Source organism: Pituophis catenifer, unplaced genomic scaffold, assembly GCF_029215685.1.
Source record: "Pituophis catenifer annectens isolate HBS135680 unplaced genomic scaffold, rPitCat1.0.hap2 SCAF_4, whole genome shotgun sequence".
Lineage (NCBI taxonomy): Eukaryota > Metazoa > Chordata > Lepidosauria > Squamata > Colubridae > Pituophis > Pituophis catenifer.
In genome coordinates this window covers 91,765,360-91,778,707 of record NW_027256884.1, presented here as the reverse complement: position 1 = coordinate 91,778,707, position 13,348 = coordinate 91,765,360, and the positions used below count along the sequence as shown (strand labels likewise).

General features: G+C 38.7%; 1 protein-coding gene and 1 pseudogene across 1 annotated transcript in view; one reads left to right on the top strand and one right to left on the bottom strand.

Moving 5' to 3' along the window:
- The window catches only part of POU2F1 (POU class 2 homeobox 1), a 129,122-nt gene extending 115,774 nt beyond the window's left edge, over nucleotides 1-13,348 (bottom strand). The window contains exon 1 of the mRNA XM_070943722.1: nucleotides 13,301-13,348. The gene's annotated coding sequence lies outside the window, so the exon portion shown is untranslated. The remainder of the gene's footprint in view (nucleotides 1-13,300) is intronic.
- On the top strand, nucleotides 4,624-4,999 carry LOC139316878 (histone H2B 1/2/3/4/6-like; annotated as a pseudogene).

The window sequence follows — 13,348 nt, the reverse complement described above, 5'->3', positions numbered from 1 at the left end:
ATCTACCAGTGATCAATTCTACTTTGTTCTATGGCTAGGACTGAATCCTGACTGAAAAGGATCCAATTATCTATTTCTTAAGAGCCCTTTAAAGATAAAACTATGCTACCTTCTCAAAAACTTTCTCCAAAAAGAGTGGGAATCACTGTCAATTATTCAAACTACCTGCATCTAGGGAAAGTCTCTTCAAGAGGGTTGTAAAGGCTTGTAAAGCCTAAAGGCATTACAAGAAGTATTCAGTTTACAATATAATTGCAACCTGATATAATTGGATAAAATCCCACGCTTCCAAAATGTCATCATACCAAACCTCCCCTTTTGTTTATGTCATTTGTGATTCTGCCTAAGTTAGGTGCAATTCATTTATTTTTAATGTGTTTAATTATTTCCTTTAAAATTACTTATTGGCAGAAAAACAGAATGTATTTTATTATGTATGTATGTATGTATGTATGTATGTATGTATATCACATACACATAAAGTTATAAAGGAAAAATAGACTTCACAGACAATAGACAAATTGGAATACTTAATGCTTATTTTCCAACTAGCTGGATACCCGTGCTTCGCTATGAAACTATGTGATGGAGCTTGATAAATCGACACAGCTTGACAATTAATGTGTAGTTACGATTGGCCTCTCCTCTCCCCTTCTCCCTCAGCCTTGCCCTACAGAAGCCTCCCCTATCCTATCCCAATTGCTGCTGTGAAAGTAAAACTGTAAGTGAAACTCCTCTCCTTTGCTTGTGTTTTGCATTTGGAACAGATTTCTTTTCAGGTGGGGAGGGGGAGAACTCCTTAGTATCAGATTAAACATTAAGTGTAAAAAAAGTAAAGATCTTGGAGTGTACTTATTGTATCTTTCTACTCTAGGTTAGATAGGGTAGGCACATTTCTAGTCCTTTCCTGTAAACATTGCCATTTTATGGGAGCTAGGAGGCATGTCTTTTTGTGGCAGCTTGTGCCCTATGCAGCACATTCTCCCCTTAAATTTGGCAGGCCTCAACTTTTCTAGTCTTCCATAAAGCACTGAAGATCTGACTTGTTCCCCAAGCACTGGGGTAAGATAAGGTGACTGCATATCAGAAGCTTAATATGGCACCAGGTTTCTTGTTTTAATAGTTTTAATATGGTTTTTGTATTATTTTAATTTTAATTGGGAGATACATCAAAATTGGATGGGCAGCTATTTACAATGAATCAGAGTTTCCCAACCTTTCCAGTTTTGCTGATTGGTGGGGAAGGGGGGGAGAGAGGAGATGGGTCCGCATGAATGGCGGACACATGCACAACTCCATTTGCGCAAGCGGCAGGTCTGCCCATCCACCACTTCCACAGCCCGTTCTCCAACAGCTTAAGGCCAAGTAGTGGCCCGTGGTCCAGGGGTTGGAGATCTCTGCAGTAAATGATTTAAATGAGTATTTCAATAGATGCAATGCTATTTCTAATGCTAATTTTATATTCAAAAGTTTAAAAATCTTTTAAAATTTGAGCATACTAAAAATAATTTTTGGATCTAATTCATAGGCTTCAAATATTATGCAGAAATTTTTGAAAGAAAACTCAGAAAATAGGCATCCATTAGAAATTAAGTTACAACAAAAGTGAGCATAGATAAACAATAAAAAGCTTAGTTTTTCAATAGTGTCTTTATTTTTATATATCAAAATATGGAAATAATTATTGAGCAAAATAGAATTATTTTCAAATTATACATTACTTTCTACAAATAACACATATGGCATTAAAATAAAAAATAATTATATACATACCACTGTGATACTTGATCTAATTATTATTTTATTATGCACGTTAATAACCATAGTGAAGATTTAACCTATGCACATTACCTGTGAATCTCTAATAAATACACCAGTACACTAATTTTTTTTCAGCCTTCATTTGTCTACATAGGAATATTTTTTTTTCTCCATACAAAACATATTAAATAACTCGAGAATAATGAGAAGTAAACTGAATTATTTCTGAATAAAAATGTAGATGACATTTTTAGGGGGTATAAAGTAAATCATCCAACAAAGATGGGAACACTTAAGTCAGAGCCATAAGAATCAGCATAAACTGGAGTATGCTGCAGAAAAGAGAATATATGAGAACAGCAGACATGAAAAAGTATTTAAATTAAACAAGGGAAGACATGGAAAACGAATGTTAAAAACTGTCATTAAAAAAAGAAGCTTGCAGAAGACAGCAACTATCCTCACAGTGAGTTAAAGGGAGATCGATGAAAGAGCAAGGAACCAATTGTCACTGTACTCCTGAAATATCCATGGGATTATTTTATGCTATGTCATAGGAGACACTGTCAGTCTTATGTGGCAGACTGGCATTCTATTCCTTACACTGTCATTTCATCCTCAACACTTCGATCAGAATATCAGTGTATTTCAAATGTCATTTCATCAACGTACACCATCATTTTTATTTTTTATTCTAGTCATGCTGTCTATCCTTCCACCTGTTGTTCTTTCTAAAGATACACCTGTGATACTTCTATGTATTGTCATCGTTCTATTATACAATAATATTTTGTGAATATTCTAGCCTAGCTAGCATCATTTCTCATTCACCCCTACCTTTTATATTTCCATTCCAAGCTTAACCATATATTTGATTTCTAGTCAAGCTGCCCATCCACTTTTTTATATTACTTCAGTCACCCGTTAACTCACTGAACAGTCTTCTGAAAACTGAAAAGAAATCAGCATAATTAACAAATGTTAGCAATAAAAGTGAAATACAGGAAGTCTTCGTCTTATGACCACAATTCAGCCCAAAATTTCTGTTGTTAAATGAGACATTTGTTAAGTGAGTTTTGCCCCATTTTACGATCTTCCTTGCCATAGCTGTTAACTGAATTACTGCAATTGATAAGTTAGTAACCCGGCTGTTAAATGAATCTCGCTTCCCCATTGATTTTGCTTGTCTGACGATCACAAAAGTTGATCACATGACCTTGGGACACAGCAACAGTCATAAGTATGAACCAGTTGCCAAGCATCTGAATTTTGATCACATGATCATAGGGATGTGTTATGACCCAGAGTTGGCACGCAAGCAACACATGCTAGGTGGAAGCTTGACAACTTTTATTCAACCACCATCCTCCACAATCTAGCAATTCCTGGTCCATTCTCCAAGGTCTCTGTCCGGAAGCTACCCTTACAGTCCAAGAGCAAGGCTCAAACACACACGCTTTGTGTAATTTCCCAGGAGAGAAAGTCCATAGGAGCAGCATTGCTCCGGGGGCAAGACAGGCACTCAAACTTGGCAAAGTTCACAACGAATGTCAAAGCAAAAAATCAAACCTCAGTCCAGATCAGCAAGGATTCTGGAGCAAAGCTCTTCTTGGAGGCAGTTGGGGTGCCCTCCTCCCGAGTAATTAGGTCACCCTGCGCTGACTCTACCTCTCCATTCTCCGCACTCAGAGATCGGGTGAAGGAAGCATTTGCTCATCTCTGGAATACTGCCCCTCCTCTGCTCCGCTGCCTGCCCTTTCCATCTCCTCCCCAGCTTCTGGGGCTTGAGGGACCGGGGACTGCCTTGTCCTCATGCCCAGGTTGTTCCTCATGGGCCATAGGGACTGCGCCCTTCTCCTCCATCAGCCCCAGCTCCATCTCCTCCTCCTCCTCAGACCCGGGCTCCGATGATCGTAATTGTGAAAAACAGTCTTAACTCACTTTTTCCAGGGCCATTGTACCTTTGAGCGATCACTAAATGAACTGTTGTAAGTCGAGGACTGCCTGTATCAACTTAAATCACTGAATACCAGAGAAAAAACTTTTCCTTCTTTGTGCACTGAATTACTGCAGGAACAGATACTTTATGCAGCAGTGTGGACTATTTCAGGGAGATACTGGCAACTAGAACATCACAATTGCTTGATTTTCAATAGATAGTATACTGAACTAGTATGTTAATGGTTAAGGTGCTGAACTTACTTTCCTTTCCTTAGCCAACCCATGGGACTCACTACGTGCGTATAGTACTGATTTGGTTGCCAAAATAGTGAGAATTGTTTTAATTTTGTAATCACACACAATCACAAGTATTAATTTTTAGCTCTCTTGAAAATGACTAAGATCTGAAGAATGCAAATTTGCACTGATAAAGGTTGGAGTCATCAAGTTTTCTAGATTGTGAGATTTGCCTCTTTACTCAAGACACAAGGTTTATCCGCTTGAATAATCGTAAATGCTAGTTTGGCATATATAAAGTGCCTATTATATCTATCATTATGCTACTAAAAATCTCATTCATGCAATGTTTAACAGATGAAACAATGAATCATCGGGCAACAATTTTTGAACCTTAAATGAGTTAATTTACAGAATATGTCCAAAATCTGGGACCCTCGATTCCTGTGGAATTGATCTTGGCAAATTTTATAAAACATTTTATGATATAAACTTATCATAAAAGTTTATAATGTAATACAAAATGCAGTAAAACATTTCTGATATAGAACCATGCTACAATCACAATTGGGACTGAGACAATTTAACTGAGAATTACAGTTTGTTAAGGAAGTATCCACAGATTGCTTTCCGGTTTTTCTCTCTATTATTTTTTCCCCCGCTTGAAATTCTGTCTTGAGAAGGATGCCCAAACAGGCTAAATCACTCCTGTGCCCAAGAAGGGCTCCAAGAAAGCCATCACCAAGATGCAGAAGAAAGGGGACAAGAAGCGCAAGAAGAGCCACAAGGGAATCTACTCTATCTACGTCTACAAGGTGTTGAAGCAGGTCCACCTGACACCGGCATCTCCTCCAATGCCATGAGCATCATGAACTCCTTTGTTAACGACATCTTCGAGCGCATCACAACCAAGGCTTCCTGCCTGGCTCACTACAAGCGCTCCACCATCACCTCCTGTGAGATCCAGACAGCCATGTATCTCCTCCTGCCCGGAGAATTGGCCAAACATGCCGTCTCCGAGGGCACCAAGGCTGTAACCAAGTACACCAGCTCCAAGTAAATGAGCTTGAGATGAAATCTCCTTCGCCAGACCCAAAGTCTCTTTTAAAAGCCACCAATAACAAAATAAAAAGAATTTTTTAAAAAAGGAAGTATCCACCACAACCCAAGTCATTCTGGGCTTGGTGTCTCCCAGCCCTGACCTTTGTAAGTTAAGGGGCCACCACCAACTATCCACACTTGCCTATCTCTTCCGTATTGTTGCCCTTTGGCTGCCCTGCACCTTATCTTAGAATGGCAAGCAGTCTCAGAACTGTGCAGAACCTGGAAAGCTGAAGTCACCTCAATCCAATTCTGGTCACCCTCCCAGGGTGGATTTGATTTAAATCAAACTGATTTAAATCACGATTTAAATCACTAGTCAGTAAGGCTTGATTTAAATCATAGTTTTCTACATAAAGACTAATTCTTGCTGGTATAACTTTAATATGCAAATAGATGAAGATTTTTAAAATAACTTTTTATCCCCAGTTTAATAGGTTAATCATTCATATTTGGATAACTTTTCTGTTGTACTTAGGAAGGAGAAAAATAATCATTACCTTAATAATAACAATTTAAATAGATTTATTCAACTGAAACAATAACATTACAGCATGTTATTTGCTTAAACAAACATCTATGTTTGTTAACTAATTTGGCTAAACAAAATATATATATTTTAAGAAACTTAGACTGTCAGCCCAGCCTACACATGAAAAACTTAAATACTGTCCTTTGTAGCTCACTCGTCATCTTCATCTTCTTCTTTGTTCAAAATCTGGAAAAGAAAAATAAGCTTTCCTGCTTTATCGGGTCCCAAACGATTTCTCAATTTAGAATGAATGAGTCCAAAGGAAGAGAATATTCTTTCAATGCCTGCAGAAGAAGCTACTGCTGTTAAAAGTGAAATCATTACTTGAACAGTCTTTAAATCCAAGTGCTTAAGTGACTTCCACCAGTTCACCGGTGTGACTTTCTTTAAAATATCATCAGCAAACATATATTTCTTGAATGGTTCCTCCTTAGCTTTGAAGTTTATTATAGTTGGCATTACAGATGGATGATTGCTGGATACCCATGTCATAGCTAACTCCTCAGCACTTAAGTTTTGACCCCGATACTGGATATTGACAATATTTGCCAAAAAATGAGCTGAAGACAGTACTTGTCCCATTCATTTTTTTAATGCTTGTAATTTAATTCTGTCCATGTGTAGTTCTGTTTTTAAGTGTTCACTCAGTTCCTTCCAAATTTCAACAGCATCAGCAATAAAACAGCTATTTTTCTGTATTTGGTTTAAAGCTTCAGAGATGGGTTTCAGGATGCTCAGCATATATTCAACATTTCTCTTAAGCCCAATGTTGAGGATTTTGGCCATGACAGTGCCATCTATTTTATCTCGATTTTCTTTACAAACTGTCATCAGAATAGCCCAGTTCTTGATATACTGCTCAAAACAGTCCACCACAGAGTTCCATCTAACATCTTGTGGGAGCGTTAGCTTGGTTCCACCCATCCTTTTCAGAGCTGCTGCAGCAAAATGATTGTTACGGAAGTATTTAGCAATTTCAACAACATTAGTCTTTATTTCTGGAACACTTAAGTCTTTGGCTAAGAGGTACAGCAAATGAGCACTGCAACCATGTTATTAACTTTGTATTCCCTTCCTGCTCTTTTAAATTTCTTCTCATCTTGGATAAATTTGCAGCATTGTCTGTGACCAAACTGCATACTAGACATTTGAATTTTTGTTCACGTTATTATAGCTTTTACTGCCACTTCTTGTAAGTATTCTGCTGTGTGTGCATTTCCTGGCGTATCAATTGTTTGTGCAAGGAAGACTTTCCCTTCTTCTGTTGTTATACAAGCACATACAATAGGATCATTGTGGACATTACTCCACCCATCAATACTTAGGTTAACAATTCTACCCTCCAGAGCTGTTGCACATTGCTCCATTTGTCTGTCATACACTTTATCCAGCAGTTTCCCTGCAACATCTGCTCTGCTGGGTGGACTGTATCCTGGTCTCAGTGACTGAACCATATTAATGAAATGTGGGTTCTCAGTCAGATGGAAAGAAGAGCTCGTTGCATAAACAAACTGGGCATTTTTTTCATCAATTAACTCTTTTTCTAATCTGCTAGTTTTTATTACAAATTTATCTATGGTGGTTCCAGGAGGGAAGGGTTTTTTCTTTCTTTTAGGTGATAGTGATATGTGGCTGTGGGTGTCTGATGATGATGATGCTAATGAAGCACTATCCTGGATGGATAACTCTGAAACTGTAGAACAGGAGGATGGTGATCTTGAAGGTGGATAGTTTCCAGAATCCATGAATTCCCCTAAACAAAAAAGTCAATGCTGTTATTTTATTGTTTATACAATTTCTGCTTATTGTACACAGCACTGCCCCAAAAGGAATATTTGCTTTTCTTCATAACTGTACCAAATGACAGTAACATGCAGTAATAATAAGAAATATAATTTTGCTCAAACATGACAGTTCAAGGCAGTCTTTAGAAATACAATTCAATAAAAATGTTTACCAACCTGAAGATCCTGCCTGTTCAAATGTGTTTCTTTGGTCATCTTCATCACAGCACTTCTCATGATGTTGCCTCATTCGGGCCACCAGGCCTTGCATTTCTTTGTTGCAGTGTTTGCAGTTTGCACGCATGCCTGCCTTACCGATAGGTAAAGGAACTTCATTAAAATATTGCCAAACTGGGTCTCTTTTACGGCCTGCTGCCATTATAGGTTTTTTCCTCCAAGGAAAGAATGTGATAAACCTCAGGTGATACACACAAAAAGATCCAAAGACTTGTCTGTCTGTGGCTGTGCAGTATTGTGCTCAGAAAGTTTCACTTTCATTTTGTACTGCTTGTCTGCTTGCCCCTTCCTCCTCACACTTAGTTTCACTTTCTTCTTGTGCAGATCTATTCCACTCCAAACAATCAGAAAAATATTGTTTCTATTCTATTCACTGAACTTCTTGAAACTTAGCAGTGAAGGGGTTGATTCTGTATTCACAGGTTTGTAGAACAATAGGATTAAGGTCTTTTTCTCAACTCTGTTCATGTTATAACATTTTTGCTGTGAAGAAGAGGCATGTGATCTCTGCTGAGTCAAATTCAGTTTTGAGAACTGCAAAAGTAAACCAAGCATCTGTGATAATATCTTGTAGGCAGAGAAACTGCCCAATAATCTTACAAAAACCTCTGGAAGAGCATGACATTGTGAATGGATTGAAGGGAAACAATAATAAGGATATAATAAATAATACTAGAATATGATATACTGGTATACTAGATTCTTAAACCATTAGGTTCCTGTAATACATATATGCCTTTGTATTTGTATCACATATATTATGCCTTTATATTTCTATCTCCTGTAACAAACATATTCTGTTATTAGGCCTTTGTAACGTATCTGGTATTTGTCAAACGTATGTCCCTGCCATTTGACCTGAACTCATATCAATCTTCTTTCTGTGCTATCTAAGAGCATGGTACCTATCAACAAAGGGATAATTTACACCTCAGCCTTAATTTATGTTTGATCTGGATAAACTCATCTTCCAGAGCCAGGGGGCTAAGTGGCCAATTGAATAAACAAAGAAATGCTCAAGATAAAACTAATTGGGAAGTTTCTATTCCCCCTTGCAGAGCAACAAGGAATACACAAACCTAAATTAGGAGGCCAGAATTGGGTACTAAGCTGATGTCTCTGAGGGTATAAAAGGACGCCATACCTTCCCCAAGGTGTGGCTATTTCCTCGCATGCATTGTATCTGTATGTTCTGGATATAGTTCCACCCAGTATTTTGTTTTTGGACATAAATAAAAGCTGTTTTTTTGCAAGCTTCGTCTTGAGTCTCTCTCTCTTTGGCATTCTGGTGACTCAAGTGTATTTTGGGACCTTACAGATTAATGGAATTTATTTACCAAAAAAATTAAACATATACAGCCTTATTCTACATAATTAAAAAACTAATCTTTATTTCATGATGGAATAACCTTTGGATGGTAATATATTTTCCTCAAAAAGCATTTTAAAAAAATCCGATTTAAATAAAAAAAATCCGATTTAAATAAAAAAAATCTGATTTTTTTGAGTTTTTAAAAAAAATCATTAATTTTTATCCACCCTGCACCCTCCCCATCCAGGACCCCCACCAGCCTGTTGTCCCAGTTTACCTTTTCTGCCTTTTTGCTTCTGCTGCCGATGAGATATGCCCAGTATGACTACTTGGGCACATAGGCCTGGCTTCACATGGCAAAAACTGTGAATGCACTGTGCTCCTGTTTGGGGCTGACTATGCATTGTGAAAGAGAAAAAGAGAGAAAGATAGAGAGAGAAACCCAGACAAAGCAGCTTAAAGGGGTTTTCCATTTTTCGCCATGTGAAGCCAGCCCCAAATGGGCCAGGAACACAGCACAAACAGGGGACTGGTACCCTACGGATTCTTTAAGCTACTTTGTGCCTTTTTTTCTCTCCCAGCCCCATAAGGACCTTCAGGTAGACTGAGCCAGCTGTAATAGAATGTCTGAATGACCTTAAGAACAGTGGAGAAGAGGGGCTTCCTAGGAAACATCTCTTTCCCCCTTTCTCAAGATCATTTATGCATTTCATTAAACCAGCCTCCTCAGCAAAAGCAAAAAGATAAAAGCAAAGGTGAGCTGGGCAGCAGGGCGCCAAAAGGCAATAGATGAGAAGATAGGTGGGTGGAGGGAGTTTCAGCACACTTATGCTTATAAACGTGAGCAGGCTTCCAAGCACCTGAATTTTGATCATATGATTGTGGGGGCACTGCAACAGTTGTAACTTAGTCCCTTCATTCAGTGCTATTTTAATGTCAAAAGTTGCTGAACAAATGCCATAAATTGAGAACTACCTGTAATCTACATACATTACATTCATAAGTAAGATTAACAAGAAACAACAAAATCATACATCTGTTCACACATCAAAAATCAATAAAATCTCTATTAAACAAATAACTTACTACAAAAGAAAATACCATAATCTTCTAACATATCCACTCCATGTCTTGTTGAAATAATCACTTTTTTATATTCTTCATAAATTCCAATACATGTAGATCCATACAGAACTTGGGAAAATGCAGTCTAAAGGAGACAGCAATTGAGAAAGCCCACTCAGTAGTCCTCTAAGAAATCTAAACAGAGCCCATTCTTGCTGATCATATGCAGTTGTAGTTCCCAATCCTTCAGATCTCAAGAACAGTGCCAAAGATATCTATTAAATACTGGACAGAATTCAGAACATACATTTCTAATGAGGTTTCTAACAGAAATACAAAATAAATTTGTAATTAGTATGCTTAGCACTGGAATAGCTGAGGATCACAATAAAACATACATGACATCACTCCCTTATGTATTTACATTAAATACAAGAATACAAGTATTTAAGAGAGGTGTCTCTATGATGACATAATTCTATGTTAATTTTGGCATAATCACTTTTTGCTTGTCCTCTATTAACCATGGCAATTGGGATTGGAACCAGCTTCCCACTGACTTTGTTTATCTGAAGCTGGCAAAGAAGTGACTATAGGACATTGCAATGTTTTAATTGAGATCCAGGCACCAATTTGTTCTGACAAAGGCAAAACTAAAGTGCTTGGATTTATAAACCATTTCTTTCTTAATAAATTCAAATAAGCATCTAACAATCTATTATTTAAAATGATTATCAATTACAATAATGTTTGGTTTTTAAAATATGAGATGTTTTTATCTCTAAGAGCTAATATATTTACAATCACAACAGTGATAAAACTGAATCTATAAAGGAAATTATTATCAGACAAATCATTTTCCTATAAGAAGACTTTTCCATTATACCTGCTTATATAGTATAATAATAAATCAAACCAACTGCACCTCCTCCTCTGGTCATCGATGACACCAATTTGACAACATTTAAAAAAGTGGTGGAGCGTATGCTTTAAACTTACAATAGTTCTAATGAAATCATATTATATTTGTGCCCAATCAGCTGCACATTGCTGCTATAAATAGGGGTAGTTGAATTTTGATTACAACTTATACAACCCCCTCATGATGCTTCCACTTAATATTTCAAAGATCAAGAAGGAACATAAGGTCAATTACACTGATCTCATGATATTTTTTTAAAAATGTACAAATGTAGCATCATGCCTCAATGATTATTTCATAAGAATCAAACAGATTCTGTAAAATATCCTGCCAGATACTTTTCTGCATAGATTGAAGAAAATACTCACTACATTGATCAATCAAGTGTAGTAATATTACATTTATAAAGCTCTCTTAACAATTAGAATCCTGTTTTACTGGGTATTGCGTTTTACAAACTATTTTGTTAGTATTTGTTCTAAAAAGAACAAGAATGTTTCCAATTTTATCTATATCAAACCATAACAAACTTAAGATTCCTTTCCTTGCATTTACCGCCCATTTCTCTTGATAATGTTTTTTTAACTTATCTAAAACTTTCAAAAAAAAAGACGACATTAGCAATTAAATGACAGTACCAATTACCTTTTTCAAGATGAATATTTTGATTTACATTATCTTAACTATTGCACATTATTTGTAATTCAGAATAAAACTATTACCAATTCTATCTCTGTACTTAATAATTTTGTATTTAATCTGTTGAGCCGAGTTGTTAAGCTTATTACAGATTTCACACTCCAAAAATGTGAATGACAAACTGTTCTTTTCACCATTTAAAAACATGGCTAATAAGGACAAAGAAAGACCTCACACATACTGAATTGGAAGGAGCAGCTTTACAAAGTCCTGTTGTGGTCAGTAAATTAAAAACAAGCCCCTTATCTGAGGCAGATAAAAAAAAAAGTGGCAAGCTGAGAGCAGATCTGATGTTGCCCATACCCCAGGAGGATTTTATTTTCACTATAAAGGCCGGGAGGGGGACATTTTAGTTATTAGTAAATAAATCAAGCAGCAAAGAGCAAGGCCTAAACGCCTGCCAAAGGAGTCGGGGCCTAGCTTTCTTCCCTCCCTTCCACACAGCCTGGGATTGATCTCAGGGCCCTATTCGTTTGCCAAGAAAACGTAAAAAGGCAAGAGAGCGAGAAAGAAGAATCATATTGAACCACAAAAGCACATGGGGCGAATGTAAAATATAAACACGGCATTGGGCTCTGAGTGGCTGTTATTAAAGGCCTGAATTACTAAACATGAGAGGCGGGGAAAGTCGAGCGGCCATTTCAATAATATAAACCTCCCCGAATTAGACATTATTCAAATGAGAACGAGAGAGGGAGGGGGGGTTTGAAGAGGAAAGAATTTAAAAAAAGAGGCGCATTCAACCTGTCACCCCAGAACCCCTGACCTTGCCAAGCAACACATGGGAAGTGGGGAAGCATTGTTGACCGCTCCCTCTCTAAGTCTCCCCCCACCCCGCTGCCCACAAACCAAGAAACACCCCCCCCTCCACGCTCTCCCTCCATCTCTCAGAGGGAAGATTTGGCAGGCCAAGCCAAGTCCTGTCGGGCAAGCGGACAAAACCGACCCACTGCATTTCCTAAGCGGAGCCCTACCTCCTCCCAAGAAAGGAGGTTAGATGCACCCCCATATACACTTTACTTGATGGAGAGCAAATCCCTGTCGAGCAGCCGGCGCGCGCCTTTCGAGGTTTGTCTTAGGCCAAAGATGCCCACCCCGAGGGCAACCCCAAACTCCCCTCGGCGCGTAGGCCTTGGCCTCTGGGGAAATTAGGCTGCCTGCGGGAGAAGGACAAGCGGCTTGCAGGAGAGACGCAGAAATTCACTTTTTTTTTAAAAGCACTTTTCTCTGCCTTTCCCCAAGCCAGCGCGACCTCTGAGGGGACGCGGACGCAGATGCATTTGGGTCCCCCCAAAGACTGGATGCGGCAAGGTTGAGCGCCCTCCTGTTGGCTCTTCTCTACACGTCCCCCTCCTCCGGCCGTTGCTGCGCCGCCCCCCTTGTCTGAGCCTACTATTATACAGTAGATGAATATGCAAAGCAGCTTTGGGTAGCGGCGGCAACGGTCGGCCTAGCTCTCCGAGTTGGGCTCCAGGAGCGAGGGTGGGGGATCCTGTCCGTTGCCCCCCGCGCCCGCGCGCGCGTGTGTATGTCTATGCGTGCCTTGTGTCTCTTGTGTCTGCACGGCGGCTACCCCCCCCAGCTCCCTCCTGTGCCGTTAATTATAATAATTCTGAGTACTAATAAATTATGCTAAGCGAGGAAGGCGGGCGGCGGGGGGGCGCGTGTACGAGTATGAATATGAATATGTAAAATGCAGTAATGATTACCTGCCGCCACCGCCGCCGCCGAACTCTCATCTTGACTCGCTGCTCCTC